Source organism: Pan paniscus, chromosome 6, assembly GCF_029289425.2.
Source record: "Pan paniscus chromosome 6, NHGRI_mPanPan1-v2.0_pri, whole genome shotgun sequence".
NCBI lineage: Eukaryota > Metazoa > Chordata > Mammalia > Primates > Hominidae > Pan > Pan paniscus.
This window is the reverse complement of record NC_073255.2, coordinates 90,423,645-90,446,821: the sequence shown is the minus strand read 5'-3', so window position 1 is coordinate 90,446,821 and position 23,177 is coordinate 90,423,645. Positions and strand designations below refer to the sequence as shown.

General features: G+C 53.7%; 1 protein-coding gene across 7 annotated transcripts in view; it reads left to right on the top strand.

Annotated features, from left to right (window-relative positions):
• The first annotated feature begins 330 nt into the window (after window positions 1-330).
• Window positions 331-23,177, top strand: part of GTF2IRD1 (GTF2I repeat domain containing 1) — a 149,676-nt gene continuing 126,829 nt past the window's right edge. For 2 of the 7 annotated variants that reach the window (XM_034951436.3, XM_034951437.4), the window contains exon 1: window positions 331-601. The gene's annotated coding sequence lies outside the window, so the exon portion shown is untranslated. Of the gene's footprint in view, window positions 602-788; window positions 937-23,177 lie in introns of those variants that run through there. The other 5 variants (XM_034951433.3, XM_063605859.1, XM_063605860.1 and 2 more) reach the window with 4 other exon arrangements.

Sequence of the window (23,177 nt, the reverse complement as noted above, 5' to 3'; positions counted from 1 at the left end):
GAGCGGTGGGGGTAGACGGGGGCGCGCCCAGGCTTTTCTAATCCGGCGCTGGTGGGGGAGAACCGAGGGCGCCACCGCCCCTCCCCGCAGGTCCGGGGCCGAGGGGTGCGGCGCGCTCTCCCCACCGCGGTGCCCAGGTCCCCGGGACGCAGGGGCGCTGGGTAGCAAGGGGGGTGCGCAGGGGCGCGGGGCGCGGGGCGGGCTAATCCCGTATGTAAATGGCAGCCAATGGAGGGTGGTGTTGCGCGGGGCTGGGATTAGGGCCGGGGCGAATGGCTGGCAATCTTACTGGGATTACAGAACAAAGAGCCTCCCCGCGCTCCCGCTCTCCGCTCCGCTCCCCGCGCCGCCCCGCCCTCCGCCGCAGCCCGCGCCGGGGGTGGGGGCCGCCGAGCGCCAGCCCCCCGGCCGGCCGATTCCCCCCCGCGCCCCCTCCCCGCGCGTCCCTCCCCGCCCTCGCCGCGCCGCCGTCCTCGCCTCCCTCTGCCTCTCCTTCCCCCATTCTCCCGGATTAATTAAGGAGGCAGCGGCAGGAGGCTGAGTCCTGGCCGCGGGCCGGGGCCGGGGCGCCGCTGGCAGGAGCGCTTGGGGATCCTCCAAGGTAGGAGAAACTTTTGCGGGGGGCGGGCACCGAGGCCCTTCTCCCCTTCTCCCCCACCCCCGCCCCCGATCCCCTCCGCCTCCTACGGGGGGGGTCCCCGCCCCTCCCCCTCTCAAGGTGTTACAGGAGCTGGGGCCGGCTTTTGGGTGCCCGGGGAGGCACGTGACTGGGATTATAATTCGGGCCCGGGGGAGGGGAGGGACGGCCGCCCCCCACCTGCCCGGGAGGGGCCGGGAGCTGGGAGCTGTCACCCCCTCCCTCCTTGCCACCGGCTCTTCTGGAGGTGGGGGGCGTCCCGGGCCGGCGCCCGCAGGCTGCTGCAGTTGGCGAATGAGGTCAGTCGCGCTGCCCGCGGTGGCGGGCGCCGGGGTGGGAGCAGAGGGGGCTGGGAAGGCCGCGGTCCCCGCCTTTCCCCCCCTCCACCTTCTCCCGGTCTGGGCCAGCCCCTGGCCCGCGCCCCCAACTCCCAGGCGGAGTCCAGTCCAGCCAGGATTGCCCCAGCAGGGTGGTTCCTGTTGTGAACCCCCCGCCCCGGCCCCGGGGAGGGGGCTGGCCTGTGTGGTGGTGGCCGCTGAATCCCGGGTGGAGGGGACTCAGAAGGTGGCAGTGGGGGGAGCACAAAGGGTTCAGAGGAGTAAGTTGGGGATACTCGGTCTGTGGGTGGTCTCTGAGTTCCTGCAGATGGGTGGAGAGGACAGAGGAGGGGCCACAGGGTGCTGAACACCCACCCGCCCCATCCTAAGTACCCTGGGCATGATGGGCTTGACACCTCTCCTGGGCTCCTCACCCCTGGCCAGCAGCCAGGGAGTGAGACCCTGCCTCGCCTGGCGTGGGCCCAGGGAAGGGGGCCGCTGTGCCGCTGAGAGTTCGTTCCACCCTCCTGGCAGTGCTGGAGGGAGCTGGAGCTCTGGCGTCTGGCCTAGTGACCCCACCTCCCAGGACCAAGGTCCTGCGGTGGGAATCTCCTGTGTCCCCATCCCAGCTGAAGCGAGGGTGCTGGGACATAGGGGTTTCGCTGCAGGGCCTGTGAGGGGAGCACTGACTCTTGGATGGAGAATGTGCCAAGGGGTACCCCGGGATGGCCCTGGGCCTGGCGGGTGGGAGTGGAGGGCAGGCCCCCGCAGTTTTTGGAGGAGTGGGCATTTGCCGGGGTTTCTCTTAGAAGAGGAGAGGGGTGTCTAGAAGCCACCCTGGCGCGCCGCTGCCATGGTCGGCCTCTGTGTGTCTGGCTGCCCCGTGGCCAGGACTGTTGACTCCTTGGCACTGGCCCGGGGCCTTGGGACTTGGAAGGTGCCCCAAGCAGCTCATTTATTTCAGCAGTGTCATTCCAGAGGGGAAGGGCACCAGCATCGATTATTTATTCTAAGCAGGAGGAGGTGGCTGGAGGCTGGTGGCTGCTGGCAGGGAGGGGCTAGGTATAAGGTAGTTAGGTGGCCGTCATGAACCGCCCTATTTGGGGCCCAGGAGGGTGTGAGATAGACTCTGACCTCTTCTGAGCAGGCACCTGCGGACCAAGGGACAGGCTTGGCCCCAAGGTGACAGGGTATCGGAACCCCCATCCTGCCTCTGGGGTGTGGGAGGCTCAAGTCCACACCTCGTTCTTCCACAGCCTGTTCTGAGGGTGACCTAGAAATTGGCAGTTCTAACTCAGAGGGTCCCACAGGACCCCACAGAGGAAACTAGGAAGGAAGGGTTGAAACTCTGCAGCCACTCAGAGCCTGCACTCTTAAAATGTTCGAGAACTTAAGGCCGATGGTTGTAAAACTGGGTCTTGAAGACAGCTTTGTGGGGGGCACGCTAAACCTACTTAAAAGGACTGTTCTCTCGATGCTGGGAGAAGGGTCATTTATTTGCAATATGCTAATCACAAATAATTTTTATCTGTTCATTGAAGGCAGCCTCCCGGGAGCCCGGCTAGCCTTCTGATGAGGTGGTAGTCGTCAGCACTTGGTGTTTGGCAATAGTCTGAGTGGCAGCTGTAATCTAGGGTCTTGGAGGTAGCTGTTTTTGCAGCCTGCTTGACTCCAGAGGCCAGGCCATCCACGGTTTGGTGACAGCTTGGTTGTTGGACCTGGGGTCTTGTGGATGGTGGGTGATGGCTTGGGACATTCACATCCTAAGCATGACCTTGGAACCATAGACTGCAGCTCCCAGATGATTCTCATTCAGGGTCTAGTCTCTGACCACTCACTGCTTCCTCAGCCGACTCATAAATCCTGTAGTCTGGCCGGGCGCAGTGGCTCACGCCTGTTATCCCAGCACTTTGGGAGGCCGAGGTGGGTGGATCACGAGGTCAGGAGTTCGAGACCAGCCTGGCCAACATGGTGAAACCCCATCTCTACTAAAAATACAAAAAATTAGCCAGGCGTGGTGGCAGGCATCTGTAATCCCAGCTGCTCGGGAGGCTGAGGCAGGAGAATCGCTTGAACCCCGGGAGGTGGAGGTTGCAGTGAGCCAAGACCGCACCACTGTACTCCAGCCTGGGCAACAGAGCAAGACTCCATCTAAAAAAAAAAAAAGAAAAAGTTCTGTAGTCTTGCCGTTTTCCTGAATGGCCTGGCTTCCTCCTACCCCTGGCCTCTGCACAGACAGTTCCTCTTCTCTCGAAGGTTCTTCTTGCCTTTCCCCTGAGGAGGCTGGGGGGCTTCCTTTATTAGCCCTGCCTGGCTAGGGTAGGGGGTCAGGATTATAGAATTTGCCTCTTTTCCTCTCCTTCTTCAGGACTTGGCTTGGCTGTGGTATCTTTGGGCTGAAGACTTCCTTGTCCTCAGGGCTGGCCATGGTACCACCTTTATATCCCCATGATATCCTCTCTTTTTTTTCTTTTTTTCTTTTTTTGAGACAGTCTTGCTCTGTGCCCAGGCTGGGGTGCAGTAGTGTGATCACAGCTCACTGCAGCCTCGAACTCCTGGACTCAAGCCACCCTCCCACCCCAGCCTCACAAGTAGCTGGGACCGCAGACAAGGGCCACTACACCTGGCTAATTTTTTATTGTTTGTAGAGATGGGGTCTTGCTATGTTGCCCAGGCTGGTTTCGAACTCCTGGGCATGAGGAGTCCTCCCACCTTGGCCTCTCAAAGTGCTGGGATGACAGGAGTGAACCACCGCGCCTAGCCAACATCCTTTCCTTCCTTTGTCCCAACATTGATCTTACTCAGATGTTTACATCTCTCTCCCCAATTGCACTAGGGACAGGAAGGGATGGAGGCTTGCTCCTCAAATACTTGTTAAATGGCCACATGTTTGAATGAATGAATGAATGAAATCCTGCTCTTGAGCCTTGACCTAAATGGCTAAGCAGACTCTCTCCTATTTTTCTTAAATGCTCATCTCTGGGGCAAGTTCCCCACCCTGGTAGGAGTCCCAGGGTCTCTCCCTGAACTTCCTGGGGCCCCCTCTCTCTCCACTACCCCAGCCTGTGTCTTCTCCCAACCTTAACCCTGGGGGCTTTGCTCCCCAATGTCATCCTCTCTGTATCTCTCAGTTCTCTGACTCTTGCCGTTTGTAAGTATCTCTCTCTCAGATGCGTGGCAGCCAGGGTCACAGCCAGGTTCTTTGGGACAAGCCAGGGGTGTATGCCCAGCTCCATGGGGCCTGCAGAGGCTTCAGGGGACACCCATGGAAGAAGACCTGCAGCGCCAATTTATAAACAGAGGAGCAGAGCAGGACCCAGGGCTTGGAATCCATGCTGAGTTACGTTTTGGTTTTTTTTTTTTTTTTGAGAGGGAGTCTCACTTTGTCGCCCAGGCTGGCATGCAGTGGCGCCATCTCGGCTCACTGCAACCTCTGCCTCCTGGGTTCAAGCGATTCTCCTGCCTCAAGTAGCCGGGATTACAGGCATGCTCTACCACGCCCGGCTAATTTTTGTATTTTTAGTAGAGATGGGGTTCTATCATGTTGGCCAGTCTGGTCTAGAACTCCTGACCTCAAGTGATCTGCCCGCCTCTGCCTCCCAAAGTGCTGGGATTGCAGGCATGAGACACTGCGCCCGGTCGTGAGTTCAGTTTTGATTGGGGGGCTTCCGGGATAATATGGGGCCGCTAGGACAGGGACCCTTAGTGTGACTGGAAGGGAATTTCCTGAAGGAATTCATAGCAGAGGTGGAGTGGTGGGAAGGATGGTTTCTGGGGGAGAAGGAGATGCGTGAACCTGGCCAGAAGACAGTGTGTTGTGACAGGTGATTGCTGGTGAGGGGGTAACAGTCTCCAAGGTGTAGATGTTGGGGGCTCTAGATATGGCAGGAGGGGCCTGGCCTCTCGGAATCCCCTCAGCCCCATCTCATAGAAACATGTGCTTTCTACCCAGGCTCCATACTCCGGAAGGGAGGCAGGACCCTGTCACTTTCTTGGCCTACTTTGGAAGTTCTCAGTCAGGTATCTCCAGGTGTGGCAGAGGGGCTTTGGCCTGTAGGGGGTGTGGTAATGTGGGTTTTGGAGGCAGAAAGCTTTTCAGGAAAGCCCCCTGGTCCATCACCCCCTTTTCTTTTTTTTTTTTTTTGAGATGGAGTCTTGCTCTGTTGCCCACGCCGGAGTGCAATGGCACGATCCCGACTCACTGCAACTTCCACCTCCCAGGTTCAAGTGATTCTCGTGCCTCAGCCTCCCGAGTAGCTGGGATTACAGATGTACACCACCACACCTGGCTAATTTTTGTATTTTTAGTAGAGACGGGGTTTCACCATGTTCGCCAGGCTGGTCTTGAACCCCTGACCTCAAGTGATTGGCCCTCCTTGGCCTCCCAAAGTGCTGGGATTACAGGTGTGAGCCCCCAGGCCCGGCCTCATCATCACTTCTTCACCCACCCTATTTTGGTAGCTCTCTCTCCACTCGTCCTGTGGAACTGATCCATTCTCGGTCCCATTCCCTTCTCTCTGGGCCAATCTGCACCTAGGTTTGTGGCTTCATGAGTATGGAGGGTCGTGCAGAAAGGGGCCAGGTCTGTAGGAACCTGGGTTCATGCCCTGGAAATTTGCCCATTTAAGATAAGTTAGGGCCGGGTGCAGTGGCTCATGCCTGTAATCCCCAGCACTTTGCACTTTGGGAGACCGAGGCGGGCGGATCACCTGAGGTCAGGAGTTTGACTAGCCTGGCCAACACGGTGAAACCCCATCTCTACTAAAAATACAAAAATTAGCCAGGCGTAGTGGCGGGCGCCTGTAATCCCAACTGCTCGGAAGGCTGAGGCAAGAGAATTGCTTGAACCTAAGAGGTGAAGGTTGCCGTGAGCTGAGATCGTACCATTGCACTCCAGCCTGGGCGACGAGTGAAACTCTGTCTCAAAAAAAAAAAAAAAAAAAAAAAGATAAGATAGGTGTCCTGAATAAGATAGGTGAAATGGGTGAGGATGTACTTTATCTTACACGGTCTTAGGGAGTGTCTCAGGCAGTGAACAGAACTCTCTCGCCCCTGAGCTGGGGCCTGGCTTACCCAGAGCTATTTGTGTGCCCACCTGTCACCCTCTTTCAGGACCACCTGCTTCAGGTTGCCAGATTTAGCAAATAAAAATAAGGATGCCCAGCTAAAATTGGATTTCAGACAAGCAAGGACTAATGCAATATTTGGGATGAACTTCTAGCTAAAAGTTACCTGTTGTTGATCTGTAGTTCAGACTGAACTGGAGGTCTTGCATTTTATCTGCCAACCCTACAACTGCTGCCTCTGGGGCGGTGAGATGGATGGGGTTTGGGGAGGGGCCACAGGTGTGTGTGGCTGACCCTGGAGTTGGGATCAGGGCTCAGTGGAGGCCCCGGGGATGATCTGGAGCGAGTTTGAATCGAGTGGAGCTGATTCACTGAATCTTGGCTTTTTTTTTTTTTAATTTGTATTGAAATGAGGTCTCACTCTGTCACCCAGGCTGGAGTACAGTGGCACAATCTCGGCTCACTGCAGCTTCTCCCTCCCCGGCTCAAGCGATCCTTCTGGCTCAGTCTCCCAAGTAGGTGGGACCACAGGCACACGCCACCGTGCCCGGCTAATTTTTTGTATTTTTGGTGGAGATGGGGTTTCGCCATGTTGCCCAGTTCCTGAGTTCAAGTGATCTCAAAGTGCTGGAATTACAGAAGTGAGCCACTGTACCCAACCAGCAGGGTCCTTTTTCATTTTTATTTTATTCTATTTTTTGAGACAGTGTCTCACTCTGTTTCCCAGGCTGGAGTGCAGTGGCGTGATCCTACCTCACTGCAACCTCCAACTCCTGGGCTCAATGTGATCCTCCCACCTCAGCCTCTGCACCTAGCTAATTAAAAAAAAATTTTTTTTTTTTTAGAGATGGGGTCTTGCGATGTTGCCCAGGCTGGTCTCAAGCTCCTGGCCTCAAGCGATCCTCCCACCTCAGCTTCCCAAAGTGCTGGGATTACAGGCAGTATCCTTCTAATGTCCTTGGTCAGGCCTCCTCCAGCCTGTGGCTCGAGGCTCTAGATCTCCTACTGGCCTGGGTGGCATGGAGGGTGTAGTCTAGGTGGCCTGAGGGGTACCCAGGGATCCCCAGTTTGGGAAGTCCTTGTCTTCAGGGATTTCTGGCCAATGTGGTCCGTATATTTAGAGATGCTGGGAGGAGGGGGTGGGAAATTGCTGGAAACACCCTATTATACACCAAGTAAGATTTTCATGTAGGATTGGCAAGGCCTGAGTGCTGGGAAAGTGTCTGCAATGGCTACCTTTCAAAGCTGGGAGACCCCGCCACGGGGGTGGTTATGGACTTGAGGGGCTGACCCCACAGCACGGAGGCTGCTGGGAATTCCTGCACCTTTGCCATGCTGCCACCTGAGGCAGGTTCCCAGCACCTGAGCTGCAGCCTCTGGAGTGGGGGGAATGGGGGGAAAGTAAGGGGCCGGGGTCATGGGGTCCACGTCCACCTTCCGCCCGCCTGGGCAGTTTTCTTGGATGTAAAAGGGAGATGGCTCTCCCCAACCTGCCTGGGTCCCAGGGTGGTGCTGTAGTCCAAGGGACTTGGTGTGACCCCGTGGGGATGCCACAGCATGGGTGTGTGGGACCCCCGGGGGCAGGTCTGTGGTGGAGACAGGGTGGGAGGGCCTGGCTTGAGGGCTTGCGGTCCTGGGCACTTGAGGATGCAGAAGAGGCTGCATGGTTGGGGAGGGTAGGTAAGCAGGGGGCAGCTTAGCCCTTTCCCCTCCTGTTCCCCGTGGCAGAGGGGAGACCCTCCAGGCTGTTTGTGTCTTAGATGGTTGGCCGAGGATAGGCCTCTTTGCTGGCTGGGGTCTAGCAGGGTCTCAAGGTGCATTTTCTAGCTACTGGCAGAACCACCATCAAAGCAAGTCCGTATCTTTTAGTCTATCCATCTGTTGTTACGCCAGCCAGTGAGGACCTTGCAGAGGCGTCAGGCCTGAGGGAGTCTCATTAGGTCCTGGTCCCCAGCCCCCGGCTGGCACATGAGAAGGGCCCACTTTACATTTAATTTAATTTATTTATTTAAGATGGAGTCTCACCCTGTCACCCAGGCTGGAGTGCAGTGGCGCGATCTCGGCTCGCTGCAACCTCTGCCTCCCGGGTTCAAGCAATTCTCTTGCCTCAGCCTCCTGAGTAGCTGGGATTATGGGTGCATGCCACCTCGCCCAGCCAATTTTTGTATTTTTAGTAGAGATGGGGTTTTGCCATCTTAGCCAGGCTGGTTTTGAACTCCTGATCTCAAGTGATCCGCCCACCTTGACCTCCCAGAGTGCTGGGATTACAGGCGTGAGCCACTGTGTCCGGCCCCACTTTATATTTTATTAAAAATATCGTTGAGGAGTGAAGGCTATGCTATACCAGGAACTTGCCTGGCTCACACCCTTATGTCGTCCAACCCCCGTCAAGACATAGAACAGCGCTTTGGGAGGCTGAGGCGGGAGGATGGCTTGAGGCCAGGAGTTTGAGACTAGCCTAGACAACATAGTGAAACCTCCACCTCTACAAGAAGTACAAAAATTAGCCAGGCGAGGTGGCTCATGCCCGTAGCCCCAGCTACTCAGGAGGCTGCGGCGGGAGGATCACTTGAGGCCAAGAATTTGAGACCAGCCTGGGCAACATAGCAAGACCCCGTCTCTTAAAAAAAAATTAGCCGGGTGTGGTGATGTGTGCCTGTAGCCCCAGCTACTTGGGAGGCTAAGGCAGGAGGATTGCTTGACCCCAGGAGTTAGAACAATCCTGTAACCCCTAAAAGTTTTTGAAGCCCGTTTGTTCATCCTTGTCTCTTGTCCCGACCCCAGCAACCACTGATCTGTCTTCTGTATATAGTTTTCCATTTGTACAATGTCACATAAATGGAATCCTACAGTCCACAGCCTCTGAATCTGGCTTCACACAGCATAATGCATTTACGGCATTGCTGGGTACACGGGTAGCTGGTCCCTTCTGGTCCCTGAGTAGTGTTCCATGGTGTGGATATGCCACATACCTCTAGCCACTCTCCTCTCTAGGGAAATCTAGCAAACCGGCTTGGCCGGCCCTGCATCAGCTCGGGACCCCCCAGAAGAAGGTGGTTCCTCTTTCTCATTTTCACAAAGGCACCATCTGGCTGGCGGGGGGCCTGTGGCCTGCACCCCATCACTACCCACCCCCCACATCAAGAGCTGACCCCAAGCCGGGGGAGCTGCTCATCTCCGCCCTCAGAGCTGGAATTTCATCTTCTGTTTCTGGTGACTCATACTGTGAGCCCCGCGATGAAATTACACCTGCCTGCCGCTGCCCTCCGGGCCTCTGGCCCCATGCGATCCTCCCGCCGCCATCCAGGTGGGCTCTGGAGTAATTGAGGCTACGGGGCCAGGACAGCTGGAGGTTGAGGGCGGTGCCAGGGAGGGGAGCTGTCTGTGCCCTGGGGTGTCTTGCCCATCATCTTATGTATCCCCACCCTGTGAGAGTCTGGGGTTCCTTGTGGTGCATCTCTGGTCTTCACTCCTGCAGCTGTTTTGCTTGGGGTAGAAGTTTCATGTTTGCCTGAAATAAGAGCAGGACTTCTGAGGGTAGGGAAGGAGGGTGGTGAAGCCGCTGTTGCAGGCAGGAGCAGGAGTTAGGATCAAACGGAACAGGGCTGGCCGAGTGATGTCACATCTCTGGGCTTTGGTTTGTTCATCTGTTCTTATTATTATTTTGAGACAGGGTCTCGTTCTGTCACCCAGGCTGGAGTGCAGTGGTGCAATCATAGCTTGCTGCAGTCTTGAACTCCTAGGCTCAAGTGATTCTCCCACTTCAGCCTCCTAAGTAGCTGGGCTTGGAGGCACTTGCCACTACACCCAGCTAATTTTTTTATTTTGTAGAGATGGGGGTCTCGCCATGTTGCCCAGGCTGGTCTCGAACTCCTGTGTTCAAGTGATCCCCCAACCTCAGCTTCCCAAGTGCTGGGATTAGAGGGGTGAGCCACTGCGCCCTGCCTGTTCATCTTTAAGTGGGAGAACAGAACACTAGGTTTGCAGGGCTATGAGACTCAGCTGAGGGTAATGTGAGCGTGTGGATTACCACAGAGCCCTGGAGGGCCCCATGGGCCACCAAGGAGCGGGTGGTGGGGACATGTGAGGCTCAAGCCTCCTGTGCCCCTTTGGGCCAGAGTAGGACCACTTTTTTTTTTTTTTTTTTTTTTTTGAGACAGAGTCTCACTCTGTCGCCCAGGCTGGAGTGCAGTGGCGTGATCACGGCTCACTACAACCTCCGCCTCCCGGGTTCAGGTGATTCTCCTGCCTCAGCTTCTCGAGTAGCTGGGATCACAGGTGCGTGCCACCAGACCCGACTAATTTTTGTATTTTTAGTAGAGGCGGAGTTTCACCATGTTGTCCAGGCTGGTTTCGAACTCCTGACCTCAAATGATCCACCCATCTTGGCCTCCCAGAGTGCTGGAATTACAGGTGTGAGCCACCGCGCCCTGCCCTAGGACCACTTTTACCAGAGTTACCTGTTAGAGCTCTAAATACAGTTCTGGTTGCTAAATGTTTGGAATCCACTGCTGCCTGAGGTCAGCCCTGTGTGAACAGTGGCTATTCTGGTGAATGTTTTTGTGGCCAGAGCCTAGATTATGGTGGTTTACGAACTCCAGCCTGTCACTTGCCTGAGGCTGAGCCTCAGTTTGACCCTCTAGAAAATGGAACCACAGCAAGTACCTCCACAGGGTTGCCAGGTGGGCATGAATGAAGCAGGGGACCCCAGCAAGAGTTTGTCAGTTTCCCATTGGCAAATCCATGAGTTTCCCAGGGCTCTTGGCTTCCTAAGGAGATAGAGCTTCCTGGGTGATCACATGTCTTGCGTGGGTGTCTTGAGAGATTTGGGGGGTTTTTACTTTGTTGTTTTTGTTGTTGTTATTTGTTTGTTTTTGAGACAGAGTCTCCTTCTGTCACCCAGGCTGGAGTGTAGTGGTGTGATCACGGCTCATTGCAGCCCCCCTCCTCCTGGGTTCAGGCAATTCTCCCGCCTCAGCCTCCCGAATAGCTGGGATTACAGGCACCTGCCACCACACCTGGCTAATTTTTGTGTTTTTAGTAGAGACAGGGTTTCGCCATGTTGGCCAGGCTGGTCTCGAACCCCTGACCTCGAGTGATCCACCTGCCTCAGCCTCCCAAAGTGCTGGGATTACAGACATGAGCACGAGCCACCGCGCCCAGCTGGTTTTTACTTTGTTATTTAATTTGTTATTTGTGAAATCGTTGTGGCCCCTCTCTAATGAAGGTTGCCCCAAGTACCTTTCCCCTGTACCCCACCCTTGCCTCCCACCCCTACCGGGTTCCCCAAAGTCCTCAAAGGCTTGACCCTGGGGCCAGCACTCGGTGGGTAGCCTGGAAAGAGGTTAGCCCTGTGCAGGAAGGAAGGCCCTTGGGTGCTCCTGGGTGGCTCCTTGCAGCAGACAAGACCCACCGCCCACCCACCTGGCTCCAGGGTGGTCCTGGCAGCTCCAAGGGGTCTTGTGACTCCCTCAGTCTGATGTCTCTCTCATGTTTATCCAGGAGCTGGTTTTTCAGGCATGGCTGCTTCTTGCAGTGAGGCCAGGTGGGGAGAGGCAGGGCTTTGGGGAAGGAGGTGGTTACCCCTGCTCCCAGTGCACACCCTGGCTGCCAGCTGTGGGTGCAGCCCTCTGGGCAGGTGGGCAAACCACATCCTCCCTCTTTGATCCTGGTCCACCTCCCCACCTGCCCCGGGCCACCAGCTTCCTGAGATATTCTCTTCTCAGCATATCCAAAGGAGAGATGCTCTTGGTGGCCCTGGGTCAGAGGCCAGGGCTCCCTCACTTCACAGCAGGGTGCAGTGGAACCATCAGGGTCTTTGAAGCCAGACACACCTAGGTTCAAATCCCAGCCTGACTGCTGAGCTGCTGTGTGACCACAGGCAAGTGACTGTACCTCTCTGAGCCTCATCTGAAAAAACAAGGATAGTTTTCTTATATAGTATTGCCAGGTTCTTGGGAAAATCAGTGTATTCAGTTGCGGAGAGCTAGCTGCCATGTCAGTGAAGAACACTTTGTCAGCTTGTCACGTGATGACCCCAGAAGCTGGCCCTGTGGGAGCCCCACTCCCCCAGACAGTGAACCTTGGACCCCATCATTCCAAGATCTGTTCTTATTTTCTGCCTGTCTGGGACACACCCCCTCTGTCCCTGGGGTGTGGGGTGTGGGGTGTGGCATGCCTCAATTTATTTATTTTTTTTGAGACAGAGTCTTGCTCTGTTGCCCAGGCTGGAGTGCAGTGGCAGGATCTTGGCTCACTGCAACCTCTACCTCCTGGGTTCAAGCGAGTCTCCTGCCTCAGCCTCCCGAGTAGCTGGGATCACAGGCGCCCGCCACCATGCCTGGCTAATTTTTTGTATTTTTAGTAGAGACAGGGTTTCACCATGTTGCCCAGGCTGGTCTTGAACTCCTGGCCTCAAGTGATCCACCCGCCTTGGCCTCCCAATGTGTTGGGATTATAGGCGTGAGCCACTGCACCCGGCCAGCATGCCTCGGTTTCTGCTTCTGCAAACTGGGAAAACCTCAAAGGTAGAACTGGTTGGTCCCCTCGGCCTGCCGACCCCTTAGCCCCTCAAGGTCACAGTCAGCCATCCCGCTTGTTAGAGGCCAGGCCCTGTTCTGGGGCGGGGGATACCTGTGGCTGCTTAGGGGACGGGAGACAATGCCACTCCCAGGTGTGTTTGATGGCAGCCTGCAGAAGTGGCTTTCTGCATGGCCCTGGAGGACGGTGATTTGGACAGAAGTGTGGGGCCAGAGACAGGATGTGACGGTGGGGCTGCTGCATTGGCTCCAGGTGAAGATCTGTATCTGATGGCCTCACTCCCAGGCAGCTCAGGGGTTCCCGTGGCTCCTGGAAAAGCTGCAGACTAGGCATGGCCAGGCCCTGCCTGTGTCTCTCTGTGCCAGCCACGATGAGCCTCATCGTTTCTAAAACGTACTGTGCTCCGTCTCGCTTCCTGGAACGCTGCTGCCTCTCCCCTAGAGCGTGCGTACTGCCTCTCCCCTAGAGCGTGCGTAATGCTCCCTGGCTGTGTCCCTGGGCTGATTTCTCGTTGCAGGTCTCAGCTGGGTTGTCACTTCTCTCTGCAAAGCTTCCCTGACCTCATCTCCCTCTCCAGGTCACGTTAGGTGCCTCTTGTCTGTGTCCCCAGCCACAGCCCGCATCACAAACAAGACTATAATTGCCCTCGTGCTTGTCTGTCACCTTCACAGACAGAGTGTGACTTCCAGTGGGTCACGGCCCCATCATCATGTTGTCCTCTGCATCCCTGACCTTCTTAGCACCCTGCCTGTTGCGGAGTGGGCATCCTGTGCAACCTTGTCAAGTGAATTAGAAGCAAGCTCGGGGTGGGGGCCCATGAAGGGTAGGGGCCTCCTCCACCCTTTTTCTTTTTTTTTTTTTTTTGGAGACAGGGTCTCGCTCCATTGCCCAGGCTGGAGTGCAGTGGCATGATCTCGGCTCACTGCAACCTCCGCCTCATGGGTTAAAGCAATTCTGCCTTAGCCCTCCCTAGTAGCTGGGACTACATGCACCTGCCAACACACCCGGCTAGTTTTTGTATTTTTAGTAGAGATGGGGTTTCATCATGTTGGCCAGGCTGGTCTCAAACTCCTGACCTCAAGTGATCCACCCGCCTCAGCCTCCCAAAATGCTGGGATTACGGGGGTGAGCCCCCATGCCCGGCCCCTCTCCATCCTTCAATCCCAGCTCTCGTTGGCGCTCCTCTACCCATCCCAGGAGCTGCTTCTGCCGGCCTGGCTGTGGCGTTCAGAGGCATCTGGAGGGCAGTGGCGATGGCAGTGGGGGCAGCTTGTCTCTCTGAGCCGAGTACAGCCCAATTTGGGGCGTTTCCCTCCAGGAAAGGCAGCTGATGTGTACAGACAGCACAAGTGTGGAGTGCCAGAACAGTTAATCCTCTGGACTATTTATTTATTTATTTATTTATTTTGTTTTGTTGTTGAGATAGAGTCTTGCTCTGTCGCCCAGGCTGGAGTGCAGTGGCGTGATCTTGGCTCACTGCAACCTCCGCCTCCCAGGTTCAAGCGATTTGCCTGCCTCAGCTTCCCGAGTAGCTGGGATTACAGGCCTGCACTACCACACCTAGCTAATTTTTGTATTTTATTTTGTATTTAATTTTTAATTTTTATTTTTTGAGTCAGAATCTCGCTCTGTCACCCAGGCTGGAGTGCAGTGGTTTGATCTCGACTCACTGCAACCTCTGACTCCTGGTTTCAAGCGATTCTCCTGCCTCAGTCTCCTGAGTAGCTGGGATTACAGGCGCCTGCCACTGCTCCCAGCTAATTTTTGTATTTTTAGTAGAGACGGGGTTTCACCATGTTGGACCAGACTCGTCTTGAACTCCTGTCCTCAGGTGATCCGCCTCTGGGCTATTTAGACACACATGCTTGTGTGCACGCATGGGTGTGTATATGCACATGTATGTGACATTCCTGAGGCCACCGGCGGTGACGAGGCCTGATTACTTGACGTTCTGCTGAATCCTGACTGCCAGCCTGGAGCTTTACTCCCCAGTGTACACAGCTCCCCGAGTCCTGGTTAGTGGTAAAGAGGGGACTGTCCCCTGTCATTTAGGGCTGCATTTGGCTACAGGTAATTAAACACCCAACTGTAAATATAGCAAATATCTAAATATTAAGCCGGGTCAGGTGCAGCAGCTCAGGTATGTAATTTTAGCACTTCGGAAGGCCGAGATGGGCAGATTGCTTGAGCTTAGGAGTTTGAGACCAGCCTGGGCAATGTAGTGAGACCCTGTCTCTACAAAACATAAAAATAATTAAAAAAAAAAAAAAAAAAAACCCAGCGAGGCCGCAGTGGCTCACTCCTGTAATCCCAGCGCTTTGGGAGGCTGAGACGCGCAGATCACAAGGTCAGGAGTTCAAGACCAGCCTGGCCAACGTGGTGAAACCCCATCTCTACTAAAAATACAAAAAATTAGCCGGGCGTGGTGGCACGTGCCTGTAATCCCAGCTACTTGGGAGGCTGAGACAGGAGAATCACTTGAACCTCGGAGGCAGAGGTTGCAGTGAGCCAAGACTGTGCTACTGCACTCCAGCCTGGCGACAGAGCAGCGAGACTCCGTCTCCAAAAAAAAAAAAACTATATATATATATGTGTGTGTGTGTGTGTGTGTGTGTGTGTGTATATATGTGTGTGTGTGTATATATATATATATATAGCCTGGCAGACTTTAGATATTAAACCTGACAGTTAAACAAAAAGGAGTTTATTTATTCCTCATAAGAAAATATGGAAGGGCCGGGCGCGGTGGCTCACGCCTGTAATCCCAGCACTTTGGGAGGCCAAGGCAGGCAGATCATGAGGTCAGGAGAGCGAGACCATCCTGGCTAACATGGTGAAACCCCGTCTCTACTAAAAATACAAAAAAATTAGCCGGGCGTGATGGTGGGCGCCTGTAGTCCCAGCTACTCGGGAGGCTGAGGCAGGAGAATGGCATGAACCCAGGAGGTGGAGCTTGCAGTGAACCGAGATCAAGCCACTGCACTCCAGCCTGGACGACAGAGCAAGACTCCATCTCAAAAAAAAAAAAAAATATATGGAAGGTATTTGGAGGATAGGATGGGTACTTATGAGTAGGTATTTGGAGGCTGGGATGGGTACTTGTGAGTAGGTATTTGGAGGCTGGGGTAGGAGCGTGGTGATGCTTTTCAGGGTTCAGTGATGTCTCCAGGGACTTGATTCTGTTCTTCTCTACCATGTTGGATTTTCTTTTTTTTTGTAAGTTTATTTTAAAACTATTCCTTTAAAGTGTATAATTCAGTGTTTTTTTTTAAAATATATTCACAGAATTGCAGTATTCATCACTGTCTAATTTCAGAGCATTTTTATCATCCTAAGAATCTCCCCCCATTAAGCAGTCAGCCCTCATTCCCTCCTCCCCCATCCCCTGGCAACCACTAATTTACTTTCCATCTCTGTAGATTTGCCTATTCTGGGCGTTTCTTGTAGATGGAATCATGTAATATGTGGTCTTTCGAGTCTGGCCTTTTCTCAGTGAGTATAATGTGTTCAAGGTTCATCCACGTTGTAGCGTGAGTCAATGTGCCTTTCTTTTTATGGCCAAATAATATTCCATTTAATGGATAGATCATATTTATCTGTTCATCAGTTATGGACATATGGGGTGTTTCTACTTTTTATTATTTTATTTTATTTTGAGACAGGGTCTTGCTCTGTCACCCAGGCTGGAGTGCTTTGGTGGGATCATGGCTCACTGCAGCCTCAAACTCCTGGGTTCAAGGGATCCTCCTGCCTCAGCCTCCCAAGTAGCTGGGACTGCAGGCACCAAGCCACCACCCCTGACTAATTTTTAAATATTTTTTTGGTAGAGACGGCATATGTATTAGCAAGGCCCTGTCTCTACCAAAAAAGATAAAAATTATCATATTCTTTATTATGATATCATTATACCATAAAATTCACCATTTTATTTATTTAGTGTTTTTAGAGATAGGGTTGGCCAGGCTGGAGTGCAGCGGTGCAGTCATGGCTCACTGCAACCTCCATTTCCCAGGCTCCAGCTATTCTCCTGCCTCAGCCTCCCGAGTAGCTGGGACCACAGGTGTGTGCCACCATGCCTGGCTAATTTTTGTATCTCTTATAGCTGTGTTGCCCAGGCTGGTCTTGAACTCCTGGACTCAAGCAATCCATCCACCTCAGCCTCTCAAAGTGCTGAGATAGATAAGCATAAGCCACCACACATGGCCAAATTCACCATTTTAAAATACGCTATGCAATATTTTTAGTATCATCATGAAGTTGTGTGACCATCGCCACCATCTACGTCCGTTCATTTTTGTCACTCTGAAAAGAAGCCTGTTACCTCATTAGCAGTCTCTCCATTCCCCAGCACCCCCCACTCCAGCCCCTGGTAATTGCTAATGGTTGTCTCTCTGGGTTTTTGATAGCTTATTTATAACATTAAGCCTTCACCTACCATATGACTAGGTATTTACCTATGAGAAATGAAAGCTCAAATTCACATAAAAACCTAAAGAGGAATATGTATAGTGGCTTTATTCATAATTGCCCTAAACTGGAAACAATTCAGATGTCAAACTGCCCAGTAAATAAACAAACTGGAACATCCATACTGTGGAATATTAGTCAGCAGTGAAAAAGGATGAATGATGGATACCACACCACCACGGGGAAACCTCACGAGCATTGTGCTAAGGGAAGGAAGCAGACTGGAAAGGCCGCTTCCAACCTGGTTCTGTTCATATGTGGGGGTTTTTTTTTCGAGATGGAGCCTTGCTCTGTTGCCCAGGCTGGAGTGCAATGGCGTGATCTCAGCTCACTGCAACCTCCGCCTCCCGGGTTCAAGCAATTCTCCTGCTTCAGCCTCCCAAGTAGCTGGGACAACAGGTGTGCCACCACACCTGGTTAATTTTTTTTGTATTTTTAGTAGAGATGGGATTTCGCCATGCTGGCCAGGCTGGTCTTAAACTCCTGACCTCAGGTGATCTGCCCGCCTCGGCCTCCCAAAGTGCTGGGATTACAGGCGTGAGCCACCATGCCCGGCCTCTGGTTCTAGTCATATGATGTTCTGGAAAATGCAGGATTAGAGACAGGGTTTGCCTGGGAGTGGGAGAGTTTTGGGGGAGATGGAACTGAAATGCGTTTTGATTACGGTGGCAGTCACCTGACTGTGTGCATTTGTGAAAACTCATAGAAATATGGCCAGAGGCGGTGGCTCATGCCTGTAATCCCAGCACTTTGGAAGACTGAGGCAGGAGGATCGCTTGAGGTCAGGAATCTGAGACCAGCTTAGACAGCCAAAAAAATTAGCCAGGTGTGGTGGCACACAGCTGTAGTTCCAGCTACTCGAGAGGCTGAGCCGGGAGAATTGCTTGAGGCTGGGAGTTCAAGCCTGCGGTGAGCTATAATTGTGCCACTGCACTCTAGCCTGGGTGAAAGAGCGAGACCCCATCTCTACAAAAAGATTTAAAAATTAGCCAGGCACCGTGGCTTGCACTTGTATTCCCAGCTACTCAGGAGGCTGAGGTGGGAGGGTGGTTTGAGCCCAGAAGTTTGAGACCAAACTATGTTGACTGGGTAACATAGCAAGACCCCTGTCTCTATCTTTTTGAAATATTAAAAAAACAAAAAACAAACAAAAAAAAAACAAAAAAAACGTCCGGGTGCGGTGGCTGACGTCTGTAATCCCAACACTTTGGGAGGCCAAGGCGGGCAGATCATGAGGTCAGGAGATTGAGACCATCCTGGCCAATGTGGTGAAACTCCGTCTCTACTAAAATTACAAAAATTAGCCAGGCATGGTGGCGGGTGCCTGTAATCCCAGTTGCTCAGTAGGCTGAGGCAGGAGAATTGCTTGAATCCGGGAGGCGGAGTCTACAGTGAGCCGAGATGGTGCCACTGCTCTCCAGCCTGGGCGACAGAGTGAGACTCTGTCTCAACAACAAACAAACAAACAAACAAAACAGAACACTCATAGAACTGTATGTCAGAAAGAATGAATTTTATTGCATGTATATTACACTCCAGGTAAAAAGGGGCCTGGACTGGAACTGGCCTTTCCAGAGTAAATCCATTTGGAGTTCACCATCTCATTTGTTCTAGTTGGTGCCACCATCCCTTCTACCAATAGTGAGTTTTGGTCTGTCAAGTTGGCCAACCTGAGTTGTGCGTAGGGCCGGGGCCAGGTGCTGCAGTGGGGCCCCCCTCTTTCCCCTTCCTTGGACATCCTAACCCCTCTTGGGGTTTCCCGAGCTTCTTGGATGGAGGGAGCCATAGAATGTTAGAACTGGAGGGAACCTCAGAATATACTGGCCTCTTCTCTTTTTCAGATGGGGAAACTGAGGCCCAGGGCTGGGAAGACACTTGACTAAGGTTCTAGAGTTATGAGGATCAAGATCTAAAACCACATCTGGCCGGGCACAGTGGCTCATGCCTGTAATCCCAGCACTTTGGGAGGCCGAGGCAGGAGGATCACTTGAGGTTGGGAGTTCAAGAGCAGCCTGGGCAATGTGGTGAAACCCCATCTCTATTAAAAATACAAAAAAAAATTTAGCCAGGCATGGCAGGGGGTGCCTGTAATCCCAGCTACTTGTGAGGCTGAGACATGAGAACTGCTTGAACCCAGGAGGCAGAGATTGCAGTGAGCCGAGATCGCACCACTGCCCTCCAGCCTGGGCAACAAGAGCGAAACTCTGCCTCAGTAAATAAATAAATAAATAAATAATCAATCAATCAATCCACATCCATGACTCTTGGTCTGGGCCTCCTTGCCCTCCTGCAGATGCCTCTGGAGCCTCCCTTGTCTCCTGCTCCTGGTTCGGGAGGCTGGACAGGCCCAAGCTGGCCCCACAGCTGGTGGGAGGCTTTGCTGCAGCGTACCCTGGACAGGGCAGAGGTGGGTAGGGAAGGGAGAGTGGTCAGAGCATCTGCAACACCGCAGCGGAGGAGAGGAGAGAGTGCGGTGAAGGCTGGCAAGTGGTTGATTATGGGGAGCTGTGAGAATGGTTGATGGCCCCCCAGGGACAGACAGGAGAACAGAGCACTGGTTTCTGCTCTTTGGAGCTCCTGACATCACCTGGAATAACCCCCAAGCCTCATGATGTGTTCAGGTAGATCCCAGCAAATGCAGAATTGGGGTCAGCCTGGTTGGGATGACAACCAGAAGAGCTTCCTAAGGGAAGGACCCCAGGAGAACCTGGTGGGGGCAGGGAAGAGATCTTGGCCCGTGTCCCTTCCCAAGGGAGGAACCCAGTCTCAGGGACGTAGTCCCGCCCCCTGGTTTATTCTGGTATTGCTGTGTCCACCAGCCTGGGGCTGCCAAGAGCTCTGGAAACTTCTGTGAGGATGGGCGTGGAGGTTGCATGGTGGCAGCTCAGGGCTTTTTTTTTTTTTTTTTTTTTTGAGACAGGGTCTTCCTCTGTCGCCCAAGCTGGAGTACAGTGGAAGAGTCATAGCTCACTGCAGCCTCAAACTCTGGGCTTCAAGTAATCCTCTCACTTTGGCCTCCCAAAATGTTGGGATTACAGGCATGAGCCACTGCGCACGGCTTTGGGGATTCTTATTGGCTGTGAACCCCATGATTCATTGCTCCCGTTTTCTTGGTTTAGTGCCCACTCCTGCAGATGAGGGGAGGCAGACTGAACCTCCTGGAGTCTGGGGTCTGGGTGGTGAGCCTGCCCACTTCCAGGAACCGTCCATAACCCACCCACCATCCTGGACAGCCCGCAACCTTGGTAGCACAGGACACTTGCCCACTGCCCTATTTTTGGCTCAGAAAACGATATCTTCAGCTGGGCGCAGTGGCTCACGCTGAGCTGGGCGGATCACCTGAGGTCAGGAGTTCGAGACCAGCCTGACCAACTTGATGAAACCCCGTCTGTACTAAAAATACAAAAATTAAGGCTGGGCGCGGTGGCTCACACCTGTAATCCCAGCACTTTGGGAGGCCGAGGTGGGTGGATCACCTGAGGTCAGGAGTTCGAGACCAGGCTGGCCAACATGGCGAAACCCCATCTCTACTAAAAATACAAAAAAAAAAAACCAAAAAAAAATTAACTGGGCATGCTGATGGGCGCCTGTAATCCTAGCTATTTGGGAGGCTGAGGCAGGAGAATTGCTTGAACCCGGGAGGTGAGTTCAACCACTGAGCCGAGATCATGCCACTGCACTCCAGCCTGGGCAATGAAGTGAGACTCTGTCTCAAAAGAAAACGATATTTTCTTACCTATGGGGTCCCCTCTGGTTTTCAGGACTCACAATGCCTGCAGGAAGCCCACCTCAGGTCTCACTGTAGCCCCCCTGGTGGGGAAACCCCTCTGCTTCTAGCAGCGAAGGCAGAAAAGATGTGTTTGGAATAAATAATGAGCCGATGGGAGAGCCACTTCCATCGTGGTGCAAATATTTGTGTGTGAATCACTCATCTGGACAGTGGGACTGGATTGTGGTTGACAGTGAGCCATGCCTGGGGGGCTGTGCAGGGGACATTGTAGGGGTGCAGGGCCATGTTTACTCCAGATCCCAGCAGACTTCACTTTGAAGCTGGCCCCTGACTCTTTGTGCTGTGTGACCTTGGGCGAGTTGCTCAGCCTTTCTGAGCCTCTACGTCCTCATCCATAAAATGGGGAGAGTACTGTTGTGTTTGTAGTGTTGCTGAGGTGGGTTGCGAGATGCCCATCAGCAGCACAGCTCCTGCCACTGATGGCTGCAACGCAACTGTGATTTCTCAGAAATGTCATCCCAGGCCCAGCTAACCCTGAGGCCCAGGTGGGGTTTTGAGGGAAAGGGATCTGGCTGGGAGCAGTGGCTCGGGCCTGTAATCCCAACACTTTGGGAGGTTGAGGCGGGAAGACTGCTTGAGTCCAGGAGTTTGAGACCAGCCTTGGCAACATAGCAAGACTCCATCTCTACAAAAAAAATAAAATAAAATAAAATTAGCCAGGTATGGTGGTGTGTGCCTGTAGTCCCAGATACTCAGGAAGGATTTGGGACAATCACTTGAGGCTAAGAGTTTGAGACCAGCCAGGGCAACATAGCAAGACTCTATCTCTACAAAAAATAAAATAAGTAGCTGGACATGATGGCACACACCTTTAGTCCCAGCTACTTGGGAGTCTGAGGCAGAAGGATCACTTGAACCCAGGAGTTGGAGGCTGCAGTGAGCTATGATCACGCCATTGCGATCATAGGCTGGGTGACAGAGCAAGAGACCCTGTCTCTTAAAAAAAGAAAGAAAGAAAAGAAAAATGATACTCAACCCTTGTTCATTGGGCCTGACTCTCACCTCCCACCTCTACTTTGTGAGGAAGGGACAGGGTGTTATTATGTCTTCATTGGAGGGTACTGGGGCCCAGAGAGGGGAAGGAAGTTCTCCAGCATCACACAGCCACTCGAGGCTGAGCCTCCACTAGACCCAGACCCCCTGGGTCCTGGCCCCATGTGCGTTCCTGAGACTACAGGGTTTTGGTGAGGGGCTGCCCTGCCATCTGTTGCTGTACCCTAGGGAGGGGAGGGTGTGGCCCGGGCTGGACTCCTCCAAGTTGCTCTGTCCCTGGGTTTTGGAAGGGGAGGGGCCGCTTCATGAAACTGCACCACCTGGCCAGAGGCTCGGGCAAGCCCAGGTTGGATGAAGGTGGCCAGGCTTTTCTGACAGGTGAGGGCAGAGGTGGAAGTAATGCAGGTGTTCAGAGAAAGGGCCGGATGTGTGTGCATGCGCACACCCAGCTACAAAACAAGGGGTGCCATTCCTCAGGGACCAGGCCATTAACGTGAGCCACCCGTCTGATGCGTAGTCACCCGCCGGGGTGACGGGGGACTTCCTGGACTGTGTGGCCCGATCCTGCCTGTCTGGTGACATTCCTGATCTGGAGTACACATTGGCCTGCAGTGGGTGCTTTGGTGTTTGTGGAATGAATGAATGGGCTGGCGGCACCCATTGGTGAGCATCTGCCGAGATGTCTGTGTGCGTGGAGGTGGCAGGTGTGGTCCAGGTACCCGATAACGGATAGACACCTGTACAAAACAGCCTCTTCTCCAATGCTTGGTGGTGGTGAGGGATGGGGGTGTGACTATTTTGCAGTTGGATGGTGTGGACACTTACAAGTCAACTAATCCCGATGCTCTGGACTCCTGTCTGTAAAATGGGATGGCGTAGGTGTGGGCTGGTGGTGCCTGGTGGGTCCCGCCCAAGCCCCAGAGAAGGGGCTGATGGCAGCTAGTTGTTATTTTTATTACTAAATCATGGCTCAGCCCAGCCTGGCCTGGCAAGCCCAAGTTCCTGGTGGATGTCTGCCTCTTCCACGCCCGCTTGGAAGCCTTCTGAACCTCCTTTTTTTTTTTTTTTTTTTTTTGAGACGGAGTCTCACTCTGTCGCCCAGGCTGGAGTGCAGCGGCGCGATCTCGGCTCACTGCAACCTCTGCCTCCCGGGTTCAAGCGATTCTCCTGCCTCAGCCTCCCAAGTAGCTGGGATACAGGTGCACGCCACCAGGCTCAGCTAATTTTTTTATTTTTAGTAGAGATGGGGTTTCACTGTGTTGGCCAGGCTGATCTCAAACTCCTGACCTTAAGTGATCCGCCTGCCTCTGAACCTCCCAGATTTCATCGGTTCCCCACCGTACTCTCCTGCCTCTAGCCTTTGCCCA